The sequence below is a fragment of the Plecotus auritus genome, assembly GCF_963455305.1.
Source record: "Plecotus auritus genome assembly, chromosome: 3".
Taxonomy (NCBI): domain Eukaryota; kingdom Metazoa; phylum Chordata; class Mammalia; order Chiroptera; family Vespertilionidae; genus Plecotus; species Plecotus auritus.
The window spans coordinates 80,668,251-80,687,133 of record NC_137772.1 but is presented as its reverse complement, the minus strand read 5'-3'; positions in this window follow the sequence as shown (position 1 = coordinate 80,687,133).

The window sequence follows — 18,883 nt, the reverse complement described above, 5'->3', positions numbered from 1 at the left end:
TTGGGTGACACATCCCGGAATTGGGCTCCCTCCTCTCTGGTTCCAGGGTGTGTCACCCGAGAATTGCTGCTGCCAAGTCACTGCAGCTCAGCAGCTGCTGCATGGAGTGTCTGCTCCCTGGTGGTCATTGTGCATCATAGCTATTGGTCTGATGGTCAGACAGTTGCTTAGCCTTTGTTATATATACTAGTGGCCCAGTGCATGAAATATGTGAACATTAAAAGGGAATTAATTAGAGGAAATATTTAATATTGCTATTTGCCCTTTCTCTATAATAGAAGTGTCAGAGATGAAAGAAAATTAGTAAAATGTATATGAAAATCTCCCTCCTGTCAGAGTCTGGGGTGTGATTTGGGACCTAGAGTCAAGTCCCCGCCCACCCACATGTGCTTTGAAAACGCAGGAGACCCAGACCCAGCCATCCTGACTCTCATTGGGTGAGACCCAGGCCCAGCTGGCCCCAACCCCATCAAGCCCCTCTGAGCAGGGGGTGCAGCCTCAGGTCCCCCAGCCCAGCGCCAGGTCGGGGGCACAGTCTCAGGTTCCCCATCAAGCCCCTCCGGGCAGGGGGTGCAGCCTCAGGTTCCCTGGCCCGGCACTGAGGTGGGGGGTGCAGCCTGAGGTCCCCTATCAAGCCCCACTGAGCAGGGGTGTGGCCTGAGGTCTCCCAGCCCAGCACTGGGGGGAGGGAAGGCATGGCCTGAGGTCCCCCATCAAGGCCCGCTGAGCAGGGGCCATGGCCTGAAGTCTCCTGGCCTGGCACCAGGGAGGGGGGTGCGGCCTGAGGTCCCCTGTCAAGCCCCGCATGTCCAGCCCATCTCGTCCAGTCCTACCCCACCGGCCACCTTCTAATTGATTTCCTTTCAATGTACACGAATCCATGTGCCGGGGCACTAGTAAATTTTATAATCAGCATTTTACACACACATTTGCCTTAAATATTGCAGGAGACATTGCACGGTCATTTTAAATTTCATAGGTCACAACATCTTCTCTAGAGGCTTCAACAGTCTCAACAAATGCACATAGAAATTATTTCCAAGGCTCTAATACCATAAAGTGCAAAAGAAAGAAATTATCATGAGCATGTGGTTGAATCCATTAGCTTCTGCCTTATCTGTAATAGTTTAGCTCACTGGAGTTTTTCATTGTTTAAACTACTTCAGTCAGAGACCACAATAATTTTCATTCACCAACCAATATCTACCAGTGAGTAGCAATCTACGTGTTCAGCTTTTAAAAAGCTGGTGCTCTAATGAATGTGTGGCAGAAGGTACATGACAAGATTACTGAGCAGTCACCCTTGTTCTCTTCTTCTCTTGGGTTTTTCTTCTCTGATAATAAGGTCTGAACAAGCTACACAGCCTAAGATGGTCAATTTTTCTAAGAGCTGTATTTTGCACACTTGTTACATTGGATACTATGTGATTCTTAAGTCAGCAAACAGAATTTAGAAATATTCAGATGACTTTATCCAAAGGAGTGTTAGCTCTTTCTTAGAACCAGCCCTGTTTATGCAAATATAGTTTAGAAACAATAACTAGAATTTTACATTAAAAGGAATCTCATTCTTTCCATAATAGAGGAAACTTTTTGGTAGAAGCCAATTGATAGGACATGCTATTTTCAATACAAGCAGCTGCTCTTGCCAAGTAAATTCTTGAAGGAATAATGCCAACTCTGTCCTCCAGAATCTTGTTGAAGTGTTCACTAAGGGCACAATAGTGATGCCTGAGTCAAAACCATCCATTTATTTATGTGAGCCACAAAAGGCAATGCCTTACACCCTCCAGCAGTTTGCCAAGCTACTAGTATAGCTGATGCATCTCCAGCATTAGAGACAATAAACCAAATCCTCATTTAGCAAATGGAAGAGTTAAAGAATAAAACTTACCCAAAAAGAAGAAGCAAGAGGCAGACTAACCCTCACAAAATAGAGTTAGAAGATTTGAGGTTGTTTTCATAATGAGACATTTTTCCCCCTCTCAAGAAAAGTTAGCCCTCTAGGCATCCATTCACTCATTAGCAATGACAACCACCACCATTACTACCAGCACAAAAATGCCCGTTGGCTTAAAACACACAAGTATTGCTAATAAAGAACAAATACCAATAATTCCTTTTCCTCACTGGCAATTCTAATTGGCAAACATATCCAGATTGCAGATAGTTAAACACTCCAGGAAGGGACAGATGTGCTCCCTAGGTAGAGCCTTGGCATATTGGGAGTGTTATGTATCCTAATTTTACAAACCCCAGAGGCAGCTGATTTATTATTATATAGAGTATAAAGGAGATGTCCCTTTTTCACATAAGTACTCAGTGTGAACCCATGAGACAAACTATTTCCCACAGCAAGGACTTGGTAAAATACTTGATTAATCTTCTTTTACTTTTTTATCCTCACTCAGGGATATGTCTTTATTGATTTTAGAGAGAGAGAGAAAGGGAGGGAGAGAGAGAGAGAGAGAGAAAGAGAGAGAGAGAGAGAGAGACATGGATATGAAATAGAAACATTGATTGGTTGTCTCCAGTGCATGCCCAGACCTACATGTCCAGACCAGAGATCAAACCCACAACCTATGAATGTGCCCTGATAAGGAATTAAACCTGCAACATTTTGGTGCATGGAAGGATGATCCAACCCACTTAGCCATCCAGCCAGGGCTTGATTAATCTTAATGAGGCCCATGCAAAGACAAGAATCTATATTCCTAAATTGATTAATCTAGAGGTTTCCAGAAATCTCATTTTTCTAGACAAACTAGAACTCAAAAGGCATAAAGTGTTTTCTGATTCTGTTTATTACTAAACTTTAAAGTTAGTAAAGTTAAATAGCTTTTAATTTTACTTTTTTTATCTTCTAAATGAGGAGAATAATCATTACCCTTGCCCCAATTGCCTTAAAAAGTTATCTTAAACCAAAAGATTATATGCGAGAAAACTTCATAAATTATAAACTATCATACAAAGGTTTCTTGCTTTTTATTGATTATTATTGCACTAGTCCCTTTTGACCACTTTGGTAGACTAGAAGAAGGGGAAGAAAATAAGAATTTTGTTTCAGTTTAGTTGATAAATTTTGTCACTGGAGGAAAAAAAATGCCAGAGTGTGGGGTTATCATTTGCTCTTTATACAGTTCAAAAGGGTAGATAATGAATTAAATCAGCAAAATATCTCTTCAACTTCAATGTAAAGACATATAGAACCCGATTCTCTGAAAGATACTATTTATAAAATATAAATGTAGATTCACTTTTCTCTTGCTCCTCACTTAAGTCGACTTAATGTCTACTGTCATCTTTAGTGGGCATTGTCTCTGTATTTTTCATCGGCTTTTAGAAGGGTACATGAAATATTCTGCTATCTGTTACAAATGCCTTACACGGGAGCTTGATTCATGTTTAAAGACCCCTAAATTTATGTCCATACTTCTCATCATGCAAAAGCATGTATTATTTGATTTTATAAAATCTGGGCATACCTGCATTTCTCTGTTGAGAACAATGTTAGAAATGGTGCCTCTTATTCTTAATTCTAAATGTGAGAAAAGGTAATTTTAGGCCAATTAAATCGACTGAAGATAAAGAAAGAATATAACATAAGTAAAAAAGAAATAATACCTGTAAATAATGACAATACTTCCCAAAGGCAAGTCCAGTTCAAATAAATTTATAGGCTGTTTTGTCCTGTGTATCACCCAATAAGCAGAGACAGATTATACTCTGCATACTGAATGTGTACAAAATGTTTGTTGCTTAGATGTTTGGATGGTGAGTGATTTTTCAAAATGGAAAAAAAAAACACAAACCACGTAAAATGCTATGGCATGTCTATGGTGATAAATCAGTGCAATAATAAGGAACAAAAGGAGTTTTTCATTTAAAACGCTTAAAAGGTAAAAAAATCAAGGAGCTTAAAATGAGAGTAAAAAGGTTATGACAGTCGCAGACTATCATCTAATATCTGACAAGATAAATGTCTAAAATCTAAAATATTTAAAACATTATTAAGCAGGCATGTGCTATTATAGGAATAAAAAATATACACTTAAAAATGACTAGACCTCTGAAGTGAAATTGATTTTCATTGTGACTATCAAAAATAAAAAAAAGTCCACAAATAAAATGGTATTTTAAATAAATGGTGCTATTATTACAGATAAATTGAATATTGAGACTTCCTACCATCTTTCTGAAAACTATATATGCTAACATCTGAAAACAAAATCTGTAATAAGAAAATATAGTGAAATAGTACAGAAAAGGAAATTTCAGCATTAAAAATATGGGCACCCAATGGAAGGCAAGAGTAAGATATATGAAGTGAGCTTTATTTTCAAGAAGAAAAGTTAGTGTTAATATTGGAATTTTCAACTTGGAATATACTTGTATACATTTTAGATTAAGAAAGTAGCTTATTTCTCTAAATGTGAGGGTTTATGATTTAGTTCTATTTGAACATGTTATTTTAATATAATTTTAAACCTACATGTAATTTACAAAAAACATAATGTATGTTGCTTAGGTTGATTTTCTTACAGCTATTGATCTTCAGCAAACCTTTCCATCCTAATATATAAAAACCTGGGTCTGTCACATCCACAACCACCAGGAGGCTCGACCAACTGGAAGTCAGTCCTGCAGTCAGTGCTGGGTTGCCGTGGCTACTCAGCGCTGACTGCTATGGCTGCAGGCACGATGACCCAGCACTGACTGATGAGGGGGCTGTGAATCAGGCCTGGACAGAGGCCTGAAGAGAGAAGCAGGGTCTGATCTGTAGCCTCTGTAGCAGCTGTTGATCAGCAGCTCTCTCTTTCTTTCCAGACCTGGTCAGCATCTGAGCCTCCATTTCTCTCCAGGCCTCCACTGGGTCTGTTGATCAGCCCCACCTTTCTGATCAGGCCCCAGTGATAGGCCCTGAGATGCTGACTGGCATAGAAACCGACCAATCAGAAGCAAATCTGGGTGAAGTGCAAGGAGCCAATGGGTGCCTAGGAGGCAGAGCTTTGGACGCTGACTGGCATAGAAACTGACCAATCAGAACCAAATCTGGGTCAACTGTGAGGAGCCAATGGCTGCTTAGGAGGCAAAACTTTTGATGTTGACTGGCATAGAAACCAACCAATCAGAACCAAATCTGGGTCAACTGTGAGGAGCCAATGGCTGCCTAGGAGGCAAAACTTTTGATGCTGATTGGCATAGAAAACGACCAATCAGAACCAAATTGGCCAGCAGAGGAGGGCAGTTGGGGGCAAGAATAAAGCTGGCAGGGGAGGGCAGTTGGGGGAGAGATCAGGCCTGCAGGGGAGGGCAGTTAGGGGTGATCAGGCAGGCAGAGGCAGTTAGGGGCAATCAGGTCCGCAGGGAAGGGCAGTTGGGGGTGAGATCAGGCTGGCAGGGGAGGGCCATTGGGTGCGAGATCAGGCCGGCAGGGGAGGGCAGTTGGGTGCGAGATCAGGCCGGCAGGGGAAGCAGTTGGGGACGATCAGGTCAGCAGGGGAGAGCAGTTGGGGGCAAGATCAGGCTAGCAGGGGAGGGAAGTTGGGAGCCATTAGGCCACCAGGGGATGGCAGTTGGGGGCGAGATCAGGCCGGCAGGGGAGGGCAGTTGGGGGCCATCAGGTCGGCAGGGGAGCAGTTCGGGGGTGATCAGGCTGGCAGGCAGAAGTGGTTAGGGGCAATCAGGCAGGGATTGGGCCTAAACTGGCAGTCGGACATCCCCCAAGGGGTCCCAGATTGGAGAGGGTGCAGGCTGGGCTGAGGGACACCCCCCCTCCCATGCACGATTTCATGTACTGGGCCTCTAGTTTCCAATATAAGCTTTAAATAATATTGTATGGATAAATACAATTGAATTTGCAGAATGCCATACTTAGCTCAAAATTCAGAACCAACCCGGCAGGCGTGGTTCAGTGGTTGAGCATCAACTTATGAACCAGGAGGTTGTGGTTCAATTCCCAGTCAGGGCACATGTCCAGGTTGTGGGCTCTATCCCCAGTGTGGGGTGTCCAGGAGGCAGCCAATCAATGATTCTCTCTCATCACTGATATTTCTATCTTTCTCTTCCTTTCCCTTCCTATCTGAAATCAATATATATATATATGCTTTAAAAAAATTCAGAACCAAACTATGCAGAAAAGGTCTTGGTTTTGCCACTATAAAATGCATTTTTGTATTCCAACTCAAAATGTGGAGAGCATCCAGAATAAAAAGACATGTGCAGGTCACTGCAAAGGAAAAGATAACACTGAAACAACCTTTATATTCTTGTTGATGTGCTTGAATGCATTATTATGTTTCCGAATAACATGGCCTATGCAATGAAAAGGAAATGTAAAGGCAGTGATTCATGCAATGGGCAAGATGCCTGTGTCACCAAAGTCTAGGCTGAACATGTGAGTTGGTCTGAATGGTGAAGTCTAACATCATTTGTTAATTGATGAAAATTTCTGACTAGGTTCACAGAAAAGGAAATCAATGAGAAGAGGATAACTTGCATTTCCATAAATGTAGAAGAAGAAGAAAAAAAGAGCAAAAAGATTCATTCAAATGCTAATTTAAATAAAATAACAGGAAATGTAAAATAATTTAAATAGTAAATTTGAGAATAAATTTGGGAATAATTTGTTAACATATAACATAAGAGCACTGTAGTTCACCACATGACACCCTGCTATATTTTAAAAGAATCAGGTTAGCATCTGTAGCTAACCAAGAATTAGATTGTATTTCTTCACCTTCCTATTTCCAAATGATGTTTGTTCTGTCTTCAACATCACATTTATGACCCTGCTCCTAGTGTTCAAAAACAAAACAAACATGAATATTAAGTAGATTGATACCACCAAAGAACTTCAGAAATAGAAACATATTCCAAAGTGAATAATAAGGAGACACTGACCTACAGAGGCACAAAATAACTTTGTAGCAGCCCATGGCTTTGAAATCATAACCCCACATAGAAAGCACAATTTATTTCTAATATGCCAGACTAATCCAGGGAAGTCCAACTAGCCAATCACCCAGGCAGAGCTACAGACAACACAAGCACAAAACACAATGGTATCTTTCTGCCTGTGTACTTTTGCTAATATCATTTCTTCTGGAATGGCTGTAGCTCTCCTTCTACACCTGATGTGATTTGAATTATTAAATGGAAGTTCAAGCTTAACTTCTTTTTACTGGTGACCTTATATGCAATTGGTCCCCTCTCAAATACTTCTATTACCGGTCTTGTGTCTTCCTGTGCTTACTGCTGTCCCTCTTTTATACTTTTTCCAATGCATGATTAGGTCCTTACACAAATAGAAACTCCCAGAAGAGAGGGACTCTATCATTGCTTATTATTATATACTAGAGGCCCAAGGCACAAGATTTGTGCAAGAGTAGGCCTTCCTTCCCCCAGCTGCTGGCACCAGCTTACCTCAAGCACCCAGCACCTGGGCTTATGTCACAGAGGGAGGCCCCGCCCACCCGCCGCTGCCTGCCAGTCAGTGGCTGGGGCCTCCCTCTTGGGGGCCATCATGGAGCCACCCGATTGATTGCCCCACCAGCCGGGGTCCTGGGACTCCCTCTGTGGGCGATCATGGGGCAATGGCCAGGCCCCCAATCGCATTGTACCTGCCTTGGCTGGCCTGGTGCCAGTGGTTGTCATAGCATGGTCCCGGATGGTGGTCCAGATGATTGTCGGGATGATCAGTTTGTTGTTTGGCTGTTTGGTCAATTTACATATTATGCTTTTAATATATTCGATATCAGCATAATGCTGTGAATTGTAGTTACTCAATGAATACCTCTTAAGCAAACACACGCAATGAATAGATACTTAGAAATTGCAAGAGTAACAATTCAAAACAATTATTCCATAACTAGAGGCCCAGTGCAAGAAATTGCATGAGAACCAGACCCGCCCTGCACGAGCCACCAGACCCCAGACCCACCCTGCATGAGATGCAGGACCCCAGACCCATCCTGCCCCAGCCGTGGGACCCCAGACCTGCCCTGCGTGCTCCACGTGCCCTGCCTCCACCCCGAGAGCTGTGGGCCCCACCTCCACCACGCCAGCCCTGCCAACCCTGCGCCAGCCTCGTGCAAGCCCCGCCAGTGCCGCGTGAGCCCTGCCTTGCTGTGAGCATTGCAAGTCCCAGCCTGTGCGAGGTGCTCCATGCACCTCCTGGTGACCAGTTGTTTGGTCGTCCCACCATTATGGTGTCTCGACCACAGGCCTTTTATGATATAGATGTGATTTGAGAGCAATCTGTATCTGAATTAGCAATAAGTACTGACCTCCTGACTGGTAAGACTTTGAGGATGAGTAGAAAAGTTTTGAGGAATGGAGGCATGGACAGCGTTGGGAGACTATTACTTTGCCTGCTCTAAGATGTAAAGAAAGGTCTCTTGCTCAAGCATCCATCAGCTTTTTAAGGTCTCTGCTGAAACATTTCTCTAAACTTCCATCTACTATGTGTATGTTTTTGAGAATATTCAGAACTCATCTTCAATCATGATCTTCATTCAGTTTCAGTCATCTCTATGGGTCCTCCTAAAATATCTTTCAACGCTACCTGTAGGGAAAGCATCATTTCACACATCTATATTAAAATATAGAACCACATAGGGCTGTTTGATATTTAACATTCATAAGTCCTCTTTGGATATGTAGTTGGTAACATATCACCTCAATTTTGTTTGTACAAATGCAACTATTAGTAGTAACTAGGGGTTTGTTCCAAAAGATAGCCAAGGCTCCTTCACACCATTAATTCTGGAATGCCATGTATTTGCTACCTGTCCAACATCATGTCTTTCTGTAACTATTTAGATTTATTTATTCATAGGCCAATTTCTAAAATATTAACAGAGAAGCATCTGTAAGTAATGGGTTAACTTAGCTATTTTAAGCAAAGTAAAATATGACAAGTTACTGTATAAAAGGATAAATGACTAAAGAAGAGAGGCTTTCAGGAAGAGAAAAATCCAACTTTTAGTATGAAAAATTAGGAAGTTATAGTGACAAACATTGGACTATTTAGACTTGTGTTTTTCTTCTTTGTTTTGTTGTTCCTTATGACCATGGCAAGAAACAATTAGGACTACTGTAGCCTAAAAAGATTCAAAGAAGTTGAATTAATACTTTTCTAGGTTGATTAAGCCCAGAAACAAGACTACATTGTTTGTGCTATTAACACCATGTTGGAGGGAAAAATTATATATATAAAATTATATATACACATATACACATTGCAAAGCAAGGGGATTTTCATGAGTCAAAGACTTTACATATAAAACCATAGAGAATTGTGCAGGATTTCATGAGGTATTAAGAACTTTACAAAATTTTATTTATTTCACTTCACATTTTCTTTTTCAAAAAATTAAACCTGCATTTTAGGTAACAAACAAGATGCAGAGAGGATGAGATAGAACTGTGATTTGTACAATGAATATTGCACTTCAAAGCCCATAATCTCTTTGCTCTAAAACATTATTTTAATGGGAAGAAAAGATTTAAACTATTCTTATCAAAGCTATGGAGAAAAGTTTAATATGCACAACCAGAAAGGACAGTGAGATTGGTTCATAAATCACAGTGTGCTTTCTACCCTTTAATTTCTGCTCAAAACTGTTTACTATTCTTTATTTATTAGATTCTACATTGAAATAGTAATAAAACGACTGGTGAATGATGAAGGCATGATAAAGCACAAAAAAATACAAAATGAAATACTGCATAAGGTCAATATCCCTCTTACTACCCATTCTCAGAGACATCCACTAACATTGATTTGTCCCATTCTCACTAACATTGATTTGTTTTTTATTTTCTCAGAAATATACAATGCTTGTACAAGCAATCTTTTTGTATACTCACAAAAGCATAGCGTACACAGGGACATATGCCCTTTTGTTCCAGATGAATGACCTGTTGTCAAATATAAATCTTAAAGACTGTTTTTCATTGTATGTGTAAATTGATTGCCTCTATCTTTTCAATAATTTCACATTTTTTCAACATATGCTCCTAATTGTTAAACCAATCTGCTATTGTTGGATTTCTTTTCCAGGGTTTTATTAATACCAGACAGTAGAGTAGTTTACATATTCCTATGTGCATATTTACATATACATTATTAGAAATGTAATTTCCAGGTAGTTTGTGTGTTTGAATTTTCCAATTTCAGCATTACTTTTCAAGAGTTTTACCAATTTTTACTCTCATAGTCAGTGTATGAAGTGGCTTGTTTCCTCTTAAACTCACCGACACAATAGTATCACATATTTTTACTTGTGACAATGTGGAAAGTGAAAAATGACACCACATTATTTGTTTAATTTGCATGTAATTATTCAGAAGATTGAGTATGTTTTCATATTCTGAAAAGTAATTTATCTTTGTTTCCATTTATTGCAGTGTACAGCATCTTCATGTTGTGCCTGTTCTCTTTTGGTCACTTTTATCACTTTCTTACTGATTGTAAACTGAGTGGCCAGATTATTATGATCTCTGAACACAAAATAATCTGGCCACTCAGTGTATATCCTATATAATAAAAGGCTAATATGCAAATTGTTCCCTCGACCAGGAGTTTGACCAGCAGGCAGGCCAGACAACTGCCCATGTCCCCTCCCCCTGGCAGGCTGGCCGGACCCCATCCATGCATGAATTCATGCACCGGGCCTCTAATATATATACACTGAGTGGCCAGGTTATTATGCGTCCAGAGATCATAATAATCTGGCCACTCAGTGTAAATTCCCTTTTATAATAAGGAAATTACAGTTTTGTCCATAATTTGTGCTGCATATATCTTTCCATGTTTATCTTTTGATGTGGCTTATGAATTATTTGCCCTGTAGAAAACTTTGAATTATGAGTCAAATTTATCAGCAATCATTTTCTGTATTGCTTTAGGCTGCTTATGTCTTATTTTAAGTTTGATTCTATTCTATGTTTATTTAAAAGACTATGCTGATGGTTATGTTTGACTATGGATTATATATTTTTTATTATTCTAACTTTTTTCCACAGGGAATTTATTTTAGTAACACAAATAGTAATCTAGTTTTGTTTTTTAATGCTTACTTAGTTGATTGCCCCAACAAGAATTTGATTTGCAACACTGTAATTATGATATGTTAAAATTTATAGATAGATTCTGGTGTTTGTGTTTTGTACTATTAACCTGTCACTTTTAATTTATGTAGCAATTACAAATTGAATTATCTCAATTTCACAGATTTAATGTATTTCAGTGGCTGGAAGGCTAGGGTAGTATCACTCAAACACATTGAAGTTCTCTCAGTACTTTTGTTTTTTTTCTTTGTTAATCCTCACATGAGGATATTTTTCCCATTGATTTTTTAGACAGAGTGAAAGGGAGGAAGCGAGTGGGGAGAGAGAGAGAGAAAGAGAGAGAGAGAGAGAGAGAGACATCCATGTGAAAGAAACACATTGATTGGTTGCCTCATGGACATGCCCTAACTGGGGTCTGGGATGACCTATAACCCAAATACATGCCCTTGACCAGAAATTAAAACCATGATTCTTCAGTGTGAGGGTCAACTCTCTAACTATTGAACCACACCAGCCAGGGGTTGGCTATTCTTTTAAATTTAAATTTTTATATAGAATTTGGATTTAGCTGGTTTATGTTTGTAAAGTAATAGTTGACTATATTTTGGAGATTACATTATATTGAAAAAAATTTTTAATATTACAATATTGAGTTATTTTCTAAAAAGCAATGTATGTATTTCCATGTATTCAGTTATCTTTTTTCTCTTCAAGGCCATTAAGAGTTTTTCATTTATTTATATGAATACTGAACATTTTTACTAATATTATCACTAAGTATTTTGAGTTTTAAAATTTCCCAATTTTTATAATTAAAATAATTATAAGGTTGTTTTGCAGATTAAATGTAAGAAGTAAATCTAACAATAGTTGATTAGCTCAGAGTAAACACTCATATGTTTGTTATTATTTGTATTACTTATTGCTTAATCTATACTAATAAAAGCCTAGGTGGCCCTCGTGCCCTCAAGCGACACCCTCACGTCATCACAAGATGGCCGCCACCAGATGGCCTCAACAAGAAAGCCGTCAGGGGAGGGCAGTTGTGGGGGACCAGGTCTGCAGGGGAGGGCAGTTGGGGGAGAGCAGGCAGGCAGGCAGGAAGGTGAGTGGTTAGAAGCCAGCAGTCCCGGATTGTGAGAGAGATGTCTGACTGCCGGTTTAAGCCCGATCCCATAGGGTTTGGGCCTAAACTGGTAGTCGGACATCTCCCAAGGGGTCCCAGATTGGAGAGGGTGAAGGCTGGGCTGAGGGACAACCTCCCTTCATGAAGTTTGTGCACCATGCCTCTAGTTTATAATAATTTTATAACCTCCCACTTTATTGTATTTAAATATATTATTAGTTTTAATAACTTTGATCAAAATGTAATATTGATATTATTTGGGTTTTTTCATGTATAGACTCTGATAACTATAAAATGATTATTTTTTACCTCATTTTTATATTTTTCACAATTGCATTTACTTGTAGAAAAATTTAAGCAATACCAGATATAGAGCACATCTTTTTCTGTTCCTGATCTAATAAAAGTAGTCATCTGTTATTTTTACCAGTTACGCATTGATTTTTTTATACACCTTTTTAGGCATTGACATTTGCCTTTCATAAGCCATTGACTGCATTTGTGACTTTTCTCCTTTCAATTATTCAGACTTTTTGACATTAAACTATCTTTGACATCTAGGATAATTCTTGTTTTAAAACTTTTTAAATTTATTGCTAGATTCTATTTACTAATGCTATTTAGAACATTTATATACATATTTATGAATTAAAATGTTTGGTCTTTTTGATATGCTGCAGTGTATGTTTGAATGTTTTGGAGTATATACTATATGTAATATTAAACTTGCTTTATGTAAAAAGTTTTGAAGGTGTTTCTTATTGTTATAGGCTATGGAATTTGAAATATAATTGGAGTTATCTGTTCCTTGAATGTTTGCAAGAAATCCATTGGAAGGCTTCTACTTTAAGCAATTTTTATTTCATAGTATGGGGCCTGTAAATTCTTGAAATAGAGATGTAGACAAACAAGTAATTTTATCATTTTTTTATTCTGAGAAATAATAACTGCTTTGTAAAAAAGTTCTGGGGTTCTTCATATTTCACACTTTAGACTCTTCTGGTATAGAATTGAATATATCATTCTTTTGGAATTCATTCAATTTTCTTTATATTTTTAGTTATTTGTCAATTTTGTTTCAAATGTGTATATTTGTCCTTTTTACATTTTGCTATGGATTAGTGGCTAATATTGTTCTTATATTTTTTAGAGACACCTCTTGAAATTATCTGTGTTCTAACTTTTGCCTTTTTCTAATTTATTAATTTTTGCGATTTGCTGTATCAATTTCTTCCTCTTGTCCTTAAGTTAATATTGATTTTTCTTTTCTAGTTTCTTGAGTGAATTCTTAATTAATTAATTTTGGTAATATTTCATAATGTATAATCTCCTTTATTTAAAGACAACTGATGTTAGATATTAATCACATTAAAAAATTCCTTGACAGTAACCCCTAGATTAGGATTTGATAAAATATCGAGGTCTTATAACATCCAGCCAAGCTGAAGTATGAAACTATCACAATGATGAAACTCAGAAGTGGAACGTCATTTCCATTTTAAATGTCCATTCTTATGACTTTCTTTTAAGGAAAACTCCATCACCTCACTTGATGTTCCCTGGATTCTTATTATCTCTGTGTCCCTTAACATGAAGACATGGGGAGATAACACAGGGTGGTTAGCTTACCTAAATAAGGTATCTGCTTCTATCACACCAAAGTTGGGACACCACAGGAAAATTTACTAGGCTTCTTCTGGCACACAATTGATGGTCCTTCACCTTTTTATATATATAAAAGCCTAAGTGACCATTTGACTGTTCAACCATTCCACCAGTAGCTATGATGTGCACTGACCACCAGGGGGCAGACACTCAACATAGGAGCTGCCCCCTGGTGGTCAGTGCACTCCCACAGCAGAGGCACTGCTCAGCTGATCAACAGGGGCGAAATGCCAGACTCACAGCTGGCTAGTGCAGCTGTGGAGTCACAAGCCTCTCCTGTGGACATTCCCCCTGCACGCCTTTCCCCCATCGGGACTGGGACTGGGATTGGGACTGGCATCGGGACTGACTGGGAGTGAGCAAGTGGCCGCTTCTCAGTCATGGACATACCGATATCGCCCTAGGAAAGGTGCGCGGAGACTGCAGTGGAGTGGCAGTGAGCCTACAGAGTGGTGGCAGCAGCAGGCACAGCAGGGCCAGGATGAGCAGGAGCAGAGCTGTGCCTGGCCCAGGCTGTGGCTCCTCTCTGGTTTCCTGCCACTTCACACACTACTACATCCCTCAGGGGATATAGGACTCCTGGTTTCAGATGATCTCCACAGGCCAGGCCAAGGGACCCCACCAGTGCTCGAATCCAAGCACTGGGCCTCTAGTTATATAATAAAGGCAGTAACACCTTAGCCAAATGTGGAGGTGAAAACAAAAGCAAAACTATAATGTTTCCGATATTTTCTCCTACTTATCAGCGGTGCTTGGATTTCTTCTAAATAAATTATTATTTGTCCAATTCAGGGCCCTTATGTTTACTCAGGGGTTTCAGAGTTCCTACATTCATTCCTCAGATTCTTCACTTTCCCTCTAACCATTTTTGGCATTTTCATAATTGAGTTGCTGGAGTTAACCAGCAGATTAAATAGTAGATGTAAATTGAGAAAAATGTCAAATAATGTTTTCTAATGGACATCTATGATAAAGATAATTTCTTTTAAAATCAGACAATAAAATAAAGTTAAATAGCTATACATAATTCATACTTTTTTGAAAACTTTCATTATAATTGAGGAAATTGAGTTATTCAGTTTTTCAGGAATATCACATTGTTATTGTTGATCCATGCACTTCACCACTGGTAGCATGGTTCACAAAATAGTGATTGTCTCTGTTTAGTATGGAAAGGTGGATATATGAAAATCTGGTGAGTGGAAAGATTAATTCAGGTGATTCCTACATGTCCCTCTGAGATTACAGGCCAATCTTCCTCAAGTTTATCATCATTTCTCTCAATTGGAGGTGGCCTACAACACTTAATTGTAGACCTAAGTGTTGTAGGCTACCTTCTATCTTTTGAAACCTGAATTTGACAGCACAACGTATCTTTAGTAGATTATACATTGGAAATTACCATATATCCTTCTGCTCTATGTGTGTTTCTCTCTCTTCTCCTTCCTCTCCTCTCTAAATGTCTCTGAACAAATTAATTAATTCTCAAGGATAGTTAGGAAATCATGTAAATTTTATAAAGCTAGCTGTGTATCCTCCATTTTTAACTCAGAAAGCATAATGTTTGAATGGGCCATTAGAATTCCTTGAGTCGTTGGCCATGGATAAGGCAGAATGACACTAACAGTTAGTTCCCAATTTTTGCAATTGTGCATATCACCACTCTATTCACTTTGTTCTACCTAATAGGCAATTATATTACTTTACTTCTTACCACCTTTTCTACTCATTCAATGATTTACACCAATGATGCTAAGCATCATTTAAAACAGATGAACCAGCAGCATATTTTTGTTTTGCTTTACCACAATCTGTCTTGCAGTGCAGTTTCTCTGATCCAATTTTTGAACAAGTGAAAAGACCTACATGTAACAGACTATTCGGTTTAAAGTCAACCAAAAACTAAAGAAAATGCAATAATAATGAATAACACATTTGATAGCACTCATTGATGACCAGAGTTTTTAAAATCAAGATTGGATCAAAGGGGGACATCTGTAATATTTTTAACAATAAAGATAAATTTAAAAAAAAATAAAGTCAACATTTTTTCTTTTGAAAGAAAATGGTATAATTTCTTTGATCCATAATAATAATTATTGTTTTTCTATTTCCTTTATTTTATTTTCCATTCTCAATTCACTATTCTAATAAGTTTTATTAGCAAAAGAAGTCTTGCAAAGGTAATTTAATCATTTTTCAAAATTTTAAGTAAAAAAATCTGGATAGAAAATACACATATGTAATTGGCCAAAATTGTGGGTTATTCAAGAAATACTAAAATTATTTAGAATAAATAATTTGAATTAACACTTCACCATTAAGGAAAGTGGAGACCAGACTTATTTCAAAAACAAAAACAAAACACCAAAAATACTAATATGAACAATAAAAACTGACATTGTTCTATTGGGTTCTCTCTCTTAAGTTAGATATATGGAATCTTGTTTAAATAAACATCCTATGTGATATGTTAGAAGATATTACTGTCCAAATTTTATGGATGAACAAACTACTTCTATGGTGTTGAACAACTTCTCTAAGTTGATGCAGTTAGTATATGGCAAATCTGGGGTTTAAACCCAGGTATCTTGACTTAAAGGGAACACCTGTAATACTGCCAACAGTAAAGATTTTTAAAAAAGGAGTTTCCTCCATAATTCTAAACTTCCAATCCTCCCCTTTTTAGTATTGCAGGCATTATTTATCTTATTTTAATTATAAATTACTAGAGGCCTGGTGCACGAAATTTGTGCACAGGGGGTCCCTCAGCCCAACCTGCACCCTCTCCAATCCAGGAGTCATCAGGGGATGTCCTACTGATGGCTTAGGCCCACTCCCCATGATTCTCTGCTCTCTGTGGGGCCTGGGGGCTTCACTGCAGCCATGGAGAAGAAGCCCCCATGCCCTGCAGTCCACTCTCTGTCTGCAGGGCCTAGGGGCTTCCCTGCTCTCTGTGGGGCCTGGGAGCTTCACTGCAGCCATGGAGAAGAAGCCCCCATGCCCTGCTGTCCACTCTCTGTCTCTGACTGTCAGGCCTGGGGGCTTCGCTGCCACCACACTAAGGAAGCCCCCATGCCTTGCTGTCCTGACTCTGTCTCCCGGGCCTGGGGGCTTCCCTGCTGCTGCCATGCGAATGAAGCCCCTGTTGCCCTGCTGTCTGGGCTCTGTCTGCCAGGCCTGGGGGCTTCCCCTCCCCGCCGTGCTAAGAAAGTCCCCAGGCCCTGCTGCCTGCCCACCGCCCCCCCCTCGCCACGGGGCTGCAGGGACTGGGCGCCACCATCTTGTGGCTGTGGGTGCTGCCATCTTTGTTGGGTTAATTTGCATACACACTCCTGATTGGCTGGTGGGCGTTGCAGAGGTATGGTCAATTTGCATATTTCTCCTTTTTTAGTGTAGATGAGCACACAACTTTCAAACACTATTGTATACATTGTACTCAGAGTACCACTCAGGAAAATATAGATTATGAGTTATAATGGTTATTGACTTCCTCTCTTCTTAGATTTCAAAGGTGGAGACAAAAAATGTCAACATCTACAGATATGCTTTTGAATGAGAAATATAGAAAAAAAAAATACACTTTCGCTAAAAGTTTAACTAAATGCTGATTTGACTTATTATTTGGTCTCTCCCACCACTGCCATAAGAGAGCAGTTGACTCTCCAGTTTTTGTAATACATGACCATGAATAACTCCTTCCAGTACTGGCACCCTCATTGAATAAAACAATGCAAACAAATCTTCCCAACTGCAAATAGACCTTCCAACTTCATAGCAGAAATAAGAAAGTAATAGCTTTGGCAAGAGAATTCTGCTTTATTTTTCATGAGTCCAAGTGAACTACCTACTATTATGCTCTAACAGATATACTGCCTGTTAGGTTGCCAATAATTAGTTTTTAATTTTTTCAACACAATTTGATATTATGTATGTGTGTATTTGAACTTCAGTCTACATGCCGTAAGGAAGGTTGGTTTACTTTGAAGGACTCAAACATAGAATCAACACTTTAGGTATGGTTAGTTGACTTTTGAAAAATGTTAGCCAGGCATCCATATTCTAGAAATGACCACAACAGTTTCTTTACTTAATCCTAACTACATTGCCATGAGGAGTTTGTTATTTAGCATAAAACCCATGAAAAATAAATTTTCAGTCAAGAATCATATAATTTAATTCATATGTGGGACATAAAACTAAAAGCAACAAATGAACAAACAAGATAAATAAATAGACAAAAACTCATAGATACAGATGGCAATACTGTGGTTACAAAAGGGGAAGGAGGTCCGGGGGAGAAAAGGGTAATGGGTCAAATATATGGTGACAGAAAAAGATCTGACTTTGGGTGGTAAACACAAATGCCATATACAGATGATGTATCATAGAATTGTATGCTTGAAACCTATATAATTTTATTAACCACTGTCAACCCAGTAAATTTAAACAAAAGAAATAATTTTTCATTAATAAAGTGATATGCATTTAAATCTGTAAATTAGCAAAACATATTTTACAGGCACTATCACAATTAGATTATTGTTGTATAAGAATCTGCTGAGCACAGTCAACCAACACTCTTTGGAGTAGTACCCTATGCCCCACTCTTGGAATCTATTTCAGTCCCATGGTCTGCCAAATTACAGCACATTATGTTCCCTGACTCCTACTGAGCACATAGTTGATGTTATAGCTAGAATATTAGTATATCTGCTTCCGATGAACCTTTGTGCATGGACATGTGTAATTGCCTAAAAGACAGTTTCTTGGACTTCACCAAGCTTATAAGAAAGACTTGGAATGCCTGTTTTGTGCCTGAGTTCCAATAGGTGTTTTTGTAAGGGTGACCTAACTTGGCATGATACTTTCACTTGGTAGTAAGTTTGTTTTCACATATTTAGATCTCTCACCTACCTTTAATCATAGAGCTAATCATTAATGGTTATTAAAAAAAAACTAACAAAAGCAAATTGTCATAGGTCAGCTTAAAATCCTCATCTATCATATTATAAT